An 8,926-nucleotide genomic window follows, 5' to 3' on the forward strand; every position below is an offset into this window, starting at 1 on the left:
CTGGTGTACCCAGGTGTTGCTACACTGTCAGCACTGGCGCACCCAGGTGTTGCTACACTATCTGCACTGGTGCACCCAATTGTCGCTACACTATCAGCACTGGTGTACCCAGGTGTTGCTACACTATCAGCACTGGTGCACCCAGGTGTTGCTACACTATCAGCACTGGTGTACCCAGGTGTTGCTACACTATCTGCACTGGTGTACCCAGGTGTTGCTACACTATCAGCACTGGCGCACCCAGGTGTTGCTACACTATCAGCACTGGTGTACCCAGGTGTTGCTACACTGTCAGCACTGGTGTACCCAGGTGTTGCTACACTATCTGCACTGGTGCACCCAATTGTCGCTACACTATCAGCACTGGTGTACCCAGGTGTTGCTACACTATCAGCACTGGTGTACCCAGGTGTCGCTACACTATCAGCACTGGCTCACCCAGGTGTTGCTACACTATCTGCACTGGTGCACCCAATTGTCGCTACACTATCAGCACTGGTGCACCCAGGTGTTGCTACACTATCAGCACTGGTGCACCCAGGTGTTGCTACACTATCAGCACTGGTTCAACCAGGTGTTGCTACACTATCAGCACTGGTGCACCCAGGTGTTGCTACACTATCAGCACTGGTGCACCCAGGTGTTGCTACACTATCAGCACTGGTTCACCCAGGTGTTGCTACACTATCAGCACTGGTGCACCCAGGTGTTGCTACACTATCAGCACTGGCTCACCCAGGTGTTGCTACACTATCAGCACTGGTGCACCCAGGTGTTGCTACACTATCAGCACTGGTTCAACCAGGTGTTGCTACACTATCAGCACTGGTGTACCCAGGTGTTGCTACACTATCAGCACTGGTGTACCCAGGTGTCGCTACACTATCAGCACTGGTGTACCCAGGTGTTGCTACACTATCAGCACTGGTTCAACCAGGTGTTGCTACACTATCGGCACTGGTGTACCCAGGTGTTGCTACACTATCAGCACTGGTTCAACCAGGTGTTGCTACACTATCAGCACTGGTTCAACCAGGTGTTGCTACACTATCTGCACTGGTGTACCCAGGTGTTGCTACACTATCAGCACTGGTTCAACCAGGTGTTGCTACACTATCAGCACTGGTGTACCCAGGTGTCGCTACACTATCAGCACTGGTGTACCCAGGTGTTGCTACACTATCAGCACTGGTTCAACCAGGTGTCGCTACACTATCTGCACTGGTGTACCCAGGTGTTGCTACACTATCAGCACTGGTTCAACCAGGTGTTGCTACACTATCAGCACTGGTGCACCCAGGTGTTGCTACACTATCAGCACTGGTGTACCCAGGTGTTGCTACACTATCAGCACTGGCTCACCCAGGTGTTGCTACACTATCTGCACTGGTGTACCCAGGTGTTGCTACACTGTCAGCACTGGTGTACCCAGGTGTTGCTACACTATCAGCACTGGTTCAACCAGGTGTTGCTACACTATCAGCACTGGTGCACCCAGGTGTTGCTACACTCTCAGCACTGGTGCACCCAGGTGTTGCTACACTATCTGCACTGGTGTACCCAGGTGTTGCTACACTATCAGCACTGGTTCAACCAGGTGTTGCTACACTATCAGCACTGGTGCACCCAGGTGTTGCTACACTATCAGCACTGGTGTACCCAGGTGTTGCTACACTATCTGCACTGGTGTACCCAGGTGTTGCTACACTATCAGCACTGGTTCAACCAGGTGTTGCTACACTATCAGCACTGGTGCACCCAGGTGTTGCTACACTATCTGCACTGGTGTACCCAGGTGTTGCTACACTATCAGCACTGGTTCAACCAGGTGTTGCTACACTATCAGCACTGGTGTACCCAGGTGTTGCTACACTATCAGCACTGGTGTACCCAGGTGTCGCTACACTATCAGCACTGGCGCACCCAGGTGTTGCTACACTATCTGCACTGGTGTACCCAGGTGTTGCTACACTATCAGCACTGGTTCAACCAGGTGTTGCTACACTATCAGCACTGGTTCAACCAGGTGTTGCTACACTATCAGCACTGGTGTACCCAGGTGTTGCTATACTATCAGCACTGGTGTACCCAGGTGTTGCTACACTATCAGCACTGGTGTACTCAGGTGTCGCTACACTATCAGCACTGGTGCACCCAGGTGTTGCTACACTATCAGCACTGGTGCACCCAGGTGTTGCTACACTATCAGCACTGGTGTACCCAGGTGTTGCTACACTATCAGCACTGGCTCACCCAGGTGTTGCTATACTATCAGCACTGGCTCTACCAGGTGTTGCTACACTATCAGCACTGGTGTACCCAGGTGTTGCTACACTATCAGCACTGGTTCAACCAGGTGTTGCTACACTATCAGCACTGGTGCACCCAGGTGTTGCTACACTATCAGCACTGGTTCAACCAGGTGTTGCTACACTATCAGCACTGGTGCACCCAGGTGTTGCTACACTATCAGCACTGGTGCACCCAGGTGTTGCTACACTATCAGCACTGGTGTACCCAGGTGTTGCTACACTATCTGCACTGGTGTACCCAGGTGTTGCTACACTATCAGCACTGGCTCACCCAGGTGTTGCTATACTATCAGCACTGGCTCTACCAGGTGTTGCTACACTATCAGCACTGGTGTACCCAGGTGTTGCTACACTATCAGCACTGGTTCAACCAGGTGTTGCTACACTATCAGCACTGGTGCACCCAGGTGTTGCTACACTATCAGCACTGGTGTACCCAGGTGTTGCTACACTATCAGCACTGGTTCAACCAGGTGTTGCTACACTATCAGCACTGGTGCTACCAGGTGTTGCTACACTATCAGCACTGGTGTACCCAGGTGTTGCTACACTATCAGCACTGGCTCACCCAGGTGTTGCTATACTATCAGCACTGGCTCTACCAGGTGTTGCTACACTATCAGCACTGGTGTACCCAGGTGTTGCTACACTATCTGCACTGGTGTACCCAGGTGTTGCTATACTATCAGCACTGGCTCTACCAGGTGTTGCTACACTATCAGCACTGGTGTACCCAGGTGTTGCTACACTATCAGCACTGGTGCAACCAGGTGTTGCTACACTATCAGCACTGGTGTACCCAGGTGTTGCTACACTATCTGCACTGGTGTACCCAGGTGTTGCTACACTATCTGCACTGGTGTACCCAGGTGTTGCTACACTATCAGCACTGGCTCACCCAGGTGTTGCTATACTATCAGCACTGGCTCTACCAGGTGTTGCTACACTATCAGCACTGGTGTACCCAGGTGTTGCTACACTATCAGCACTGGTTCAACCAGGTGTTGCTACACTATCAGCACTGGTGCACCCAGGTGTTGCTACACTATCAGCACTGGTTCAACCAGGTGTTGCTACACTATCAGCACTGGTGCACCCAGGTGTTGCTACACTATCAGCACTGGTTCAACCAGGTGTTGCTACACTATCAGCACTGGTGCACCCAGGTGTTGCTACACTATCAGCACTGGTTCAACCAGGTGTTGCTACACTATCAGCACTGGTGCACCCAGGTGTTGCTACACTATCAGCACTGGTTCAACCAGGTGTTGCTACACTATCAGCACTAGTGTACCCAGGTGTTGCTACACTATCAGCACTGGTGCACCCAGGTGTTGCTACACTATCAGCACTGGTGCACCCAGGTGTTGCTACACTATCAGCACTGGTGTACCCAGGTGTTGCTACACTATCTGCACTGGTGTACCCAGGTGTTGCTACACTATCAGCACTGGCTCACCCAGGTGTTGCTATACTATCAGCACTGGCTCTACCAGGTGTTGCTACACTATCAGCACTGGTGTACCCAGGTGTTGCTACACTATCAGCACTGGTGCACCCAGGTGTTGCTACACTATCAGCACTGGTGTACCCAGGTGTTGCTACACTATCTGCACTGGTGTACCCAGGTGTTGCTACACTATCAGCACTGGCTCACCCAGGTGTTGCTATACTATCAGCACTGGCTCTACCAGGTGTTGCTACACTATCAGCACTGGTGTACCCAGGTGTTGCTACACTATCAGCACTGGTTCAACCAGGTGTTGCTACACTATCTGCACTGGTGTACCCAGGTGTTGCTACACTATCTGCACTGGTGTACCCAGGTGTTGCTACACTATCAGCACTAGTGCACCCAGGTGTTGCTACACTATCAGCACTGGTTCAACCAGGTGTTGCTACACTATCAGCACTGGTGCACCCAGGTGTTGCTACACTATCAGCACTGGCGCTACCAGGTGTTGCTACACTATCAGCACTGGTGCACCCAGGTGTTGCTACACTATCTGCACTGGTGCACCCAGGTGTTGCTATACTATCAGCACTGGCACACCCAGGTGTTGCTACACTATCTGCACTGGCTCACCCAGGTGTTGCTATACTATCAGCACTGGCTCTACCAGGTGTTGCTACACTATCAGCACTGGTGTACCCAGGTGTTGCTACACTATCAGCACTGGTGCACCCAGGTGTTGCTACACTATCAGCACTGGTGTACCCAGGTGTTGCTACACTATCTGCACTGGTGTACCCAGGTGTTGCTACACTATCAGCACTGGCTCACCCAGGTGTTGCTATACTATCAGCACTGGTGTACCCAGGTGTTGCTACACTATCAGCACTGGTGTACCCAGGTGTTGCTACACTATCAGCACTAGTGTACCCAGGTGTCGCTACACTATCAGCACTGGCTCTACCAGGTGTTGCTACACTATCAGCACTGGTGTACCCAGGTGTTGCTACACTATCAGCACTGGTTCAACCAGGTGTTGCTACACTATCAGCACTGGTTCAACCAGGTGTTGCTACACTATCAGCACTGGTGCACCCAGGTGTTGCTACACTATCAGCACTGGTTCAACCAGGTGTTGCTACACTATCAGCACTGGTGCACCCAGGTGTTGCTACACTATCAGCACTGGTTCAACCAGGTGTTGCTACACTATCAGCACTAGTGTACCCAGGTGTTGCTACACTATCAGCACTGGTGCACCCAGGTGTTGCTACACTATCAGCACTGGTGCACCCAGGTGTTGCTACACTATCAGCACTGGTGCACCCAGGTGTTGCTACACTATCAGCACTGGTGTACCCAGGTGTTGCTACACTATCTGCACTGGTGTACCCAGGTGTTGCTACACTATCTGCACTGGTGTACCCAGGTGTTGCTACACTATCAGCACTGGCTCACCCAGGTGTTGCTATACTATCAGCACTGGCTCTACCAGGTGTTGCTACACTATCAGCACTGGTGTACCCAGGTGTTGCTACACTATCAGCACTGGTTCAACCAGGTGTTGCTACACTATCAGCACTGGTGCACCCAGGTGTTGCTACACTATCAGCACTGGTTCAACCAGGTGTTGCTACACTATCAGCACTGGTGCACCCAGGTGTTGCTACACTATCAGCACTGGTTCAACCAGGTGTTGCTACACTATCAGCACTAGTGTACCCAGGTGTTGCTACACTATCAGCACTGGTGCACCCAGGTGTTGCTACACTATCAGCACTGGTGCACCCAGGTGTTGCTACACTATCAGCACTGGTGCACCCAGGTGTTGCTACACTATCAGCACTGGTGTACCCAGGTGTTGCTACACTATCAGCACTGGTGCACCCAGGTGTTGCTACACTATCTGCACTGGTGTACCCAGGTGTTGCTACACTATCTGCACTGGCTCACCCAGGTGTTGCTACACTATCAGCACTGGTGTACCCAGGTGTTGCTACACTATCAGCACTGGTGCAACCAGGTGTTGCTACACTATCAGCACTGGTGTACCCAGGTGTTGCTACACTATCTGCACTGGTGTACCCAGGTGTTGCTACACTATCAGCACTGGTGTACCCAGGTGTTGCTACACTATCTGCACTGGTGCACCCAGGTGTTGCTACACTATCAGCACTGGTTCAACCAGGTGTTGCTACACTATCAGCACTGGTGCACCCAGGTGTTGCTACACTATCAGCACTGGTTCAACCAGGTGTTGCTACACTATCAGCACTAGTGTACCCAGGTGTTGCTACACTATCAGCACTGGTGCACCCAGGTGTTGCTACACTATCAGCACTGGTGCACCCAGGTGTTGCTACACTATCAGCACTGGTGCACCCAGGTGTTGCTACACTATCAGCACTAGTGTACCCAGGTGTTGCTACACTATCAGCACTGGTGCACCCAGGTGTTGCTACACTATCTGCACTGGCTCACCCAGGTGTTGCTACACTATCAGCACTGGTGTACCCAGGTGTTGCTACACTATCAGCACTGGTGCAACCAGGTATTGCTACACTATCAGCACTGGTGTACCCAGGTGTTGCTACACTATCTGCACTGGTGCACCCAGGTGTTGCTACACTATCAGCACTGGTTCAACCAGGTGTTGCTACACTATCAGCACTGGTGCACCCAGGTGTTGCTACACTATCAGCACTGGTTCAACCAGGTGTTGCTACACTATCAGCACTAGTGTACCCAGGTGTTGCTACACTATCAGCACTGGTGCACCCAGGTGTTGCTACACTATCAGCACTGGTGCACCCAGGTGTTGCTACACTATCAGCACTGGTGCACCCAGGTGTTGCTACACTATCAGCACTAGTGTACCCAGGTGTTGCTACACTATCAGCACTGGTGCACCCAGGTGTTGCTACACTATCTGCACTGGTGTACCCAGGTGTTGCTACACTATCTGCACTGGCTCACCCAGGTGTTGCTACACTATCAGCACTGGTGTACCCAGGTGTTGCTACACTATCAGCACTGGTGCAACCAGGTGTTGCTACACTATCAGCACTGGTGTACCCAGGTGTTGCTACACTATCTGCACTGGTGTACCCAGGTGTTGCTACACTATCAGCACTGGTGCAACCAGGTGTTGCTACACTATCAGCACTGGTGCACCCAGGTGTTGCTACACTATCAGCACTGGTTCAACCAGGTGTTGCTACACTATCAGCACTGGTGCACCCAGGTGTTGCTACACTATCAGCACTGGCGCACCCAGGTGTTGCTACACTATCTGCACTGGTGTACCCAGGTGTTGCTACACTATCAGCACTGGTTCAACCAGGTGTTGCTACACTATCAGCACTGGTGTACCCAGGTGTTGCTACACTATCAGCACTGGTGCACCCAGGTGTCGCTACACTATCAGCACTGGCGCACCCAGGTGTTGCTACACTATCAGCACTGGTGTACCCAGGTGTTGCTACACTATCAGCACTGGCTCACCCAGGTGTTGCTACACTTTCAGCACTGGTGTACTCAGGTGTTGCTACACTATCAGCACTGGTTCAACCAGGTGTTGCTACACTATCAGCACTGGTGTACCCAGGTGTTGCTACACTATCAGCACTGGTGTACTCAGGTGTTGCTACACTATCAGCACTGGCGCACCCAGGTGTTGCTACACTATCTGCACTGGTGCACCCAGGTGTTGCTACACTATCAGCACTGGTTCAACCAGGTGTTGCTACACTATCAGCACTGGTGCAACCAGGTGTTGCTACACTATCAGCACTGGTTCAACCAGGTGTTGCTACACTATCAGCACTGGTGCACCCAATTGTCGCTACACTATCAGCACTGGTGTACCCAGGTGTTGCTACACTATCTGCACTGGTGTACCCAGGTGTTGCTACACTATCAGCACTGGCTCACCCAGGTGTTGCTACACTATCTGCACTGGCGCTACCAGGTGTTGCTACACTATCTGCACTGGTGTACCCAGGTGTTGCTACACTATCAGCACTGGCGCTACCAGGTGTTGCTACACTATCAGCACTGGCACACCCAGGTGTTGCTACACTATCAGCACTGGTTCAACCAGGTGTTGCTACACTATCAGCACTGGTGCACCCAGGTGTTGCTACACTATCAGCACTGGCACACCCAGGTGTTGCTACACTATCAGCACTGGTTCAACCAGGTGTTGCTACACTATCAGCACTGGTTCAACCAGGTGTTGCTACACTATCAGCACTGGTGCACCCAGGTGTTGCTACACTATCAGCACTGGCACACCCAGGTGTTGCTACACTATCAGCACTGGTTCAACCAGGTGTTGCTACACTATCAGCACTGGTTCAACCAGGTGTTGCTACACTATCAGCACTGGTTCAACCAGGTGTTGCTACACTATCAGCACTGGTGCACCCAGGTGTTGCTACACTATCAGCACTGGCACACCCAGGTGTTGCTACACTATCAGCACTGGTTCAACCAGGTGTTGCTACACTATCAGCACTGGTTCAACCAGGTGTTGCTACACTATCAGCACTGGTTCAACCAGGTGTTGCTACACTATCAGCACTGGTGCACCCAGGTGTTGCTACACTATCAGCACTGGCACACCCAGGTGTTGCTACACTATCTGCACTGGTGTACCCAGGTGTTGCTACACTATCAGCACTGGTGTACCCAGGTGTTGCTACACTATCTGCACTGGTGCACCCAGGTGTCGCTACACTATCAGCACTGGTTCAACCAGGTGTTGCTACACTATCAGCACTGGTGCACCCAGGTGTTGCTACACTATCTGCACTGGTGTACCCAGGTGTTGCTACACTATCAGCACTGGTTCAACCAGGTGTTGCTACACTATCAGCACTGGCGCTACCAGGTGTTGCTACACTATCAGCACTGGCGCACCCAGGTGTTGCTACACTATCAGCACTGGTTCAACCAGGTGTTGCTACACTATCAGCACTGGTGCACCCAATTGTCGCTACACTATCAGCACTGGTGTACCCAGGTGTTGCTACACTATCAGCACTGGTGTACCCAGGTGTTGCTACACTATCTGCACTGGTGTACCCAGGTGTTGCTACACTATCAGCACTGGCTCACCCAGGTGTTGCTACACTATCTGCACTGGCGCTACCAGGTG

This window comes from Watersipora subatra, chromosome 2, assembly GCF_963576615.1.
Source record: "Watersipora subatra chromosome 2, tzWatSuba1.1, whole genome shotgun sequence".
NCBI classification, from domain to species: domain Eukaryota; kingdom Metazoa; phylum Bryozoa; class Gymnolaemata; order Cheilostomatida; family Watersiporidae; genus Watersipora; species Watersipora subatra.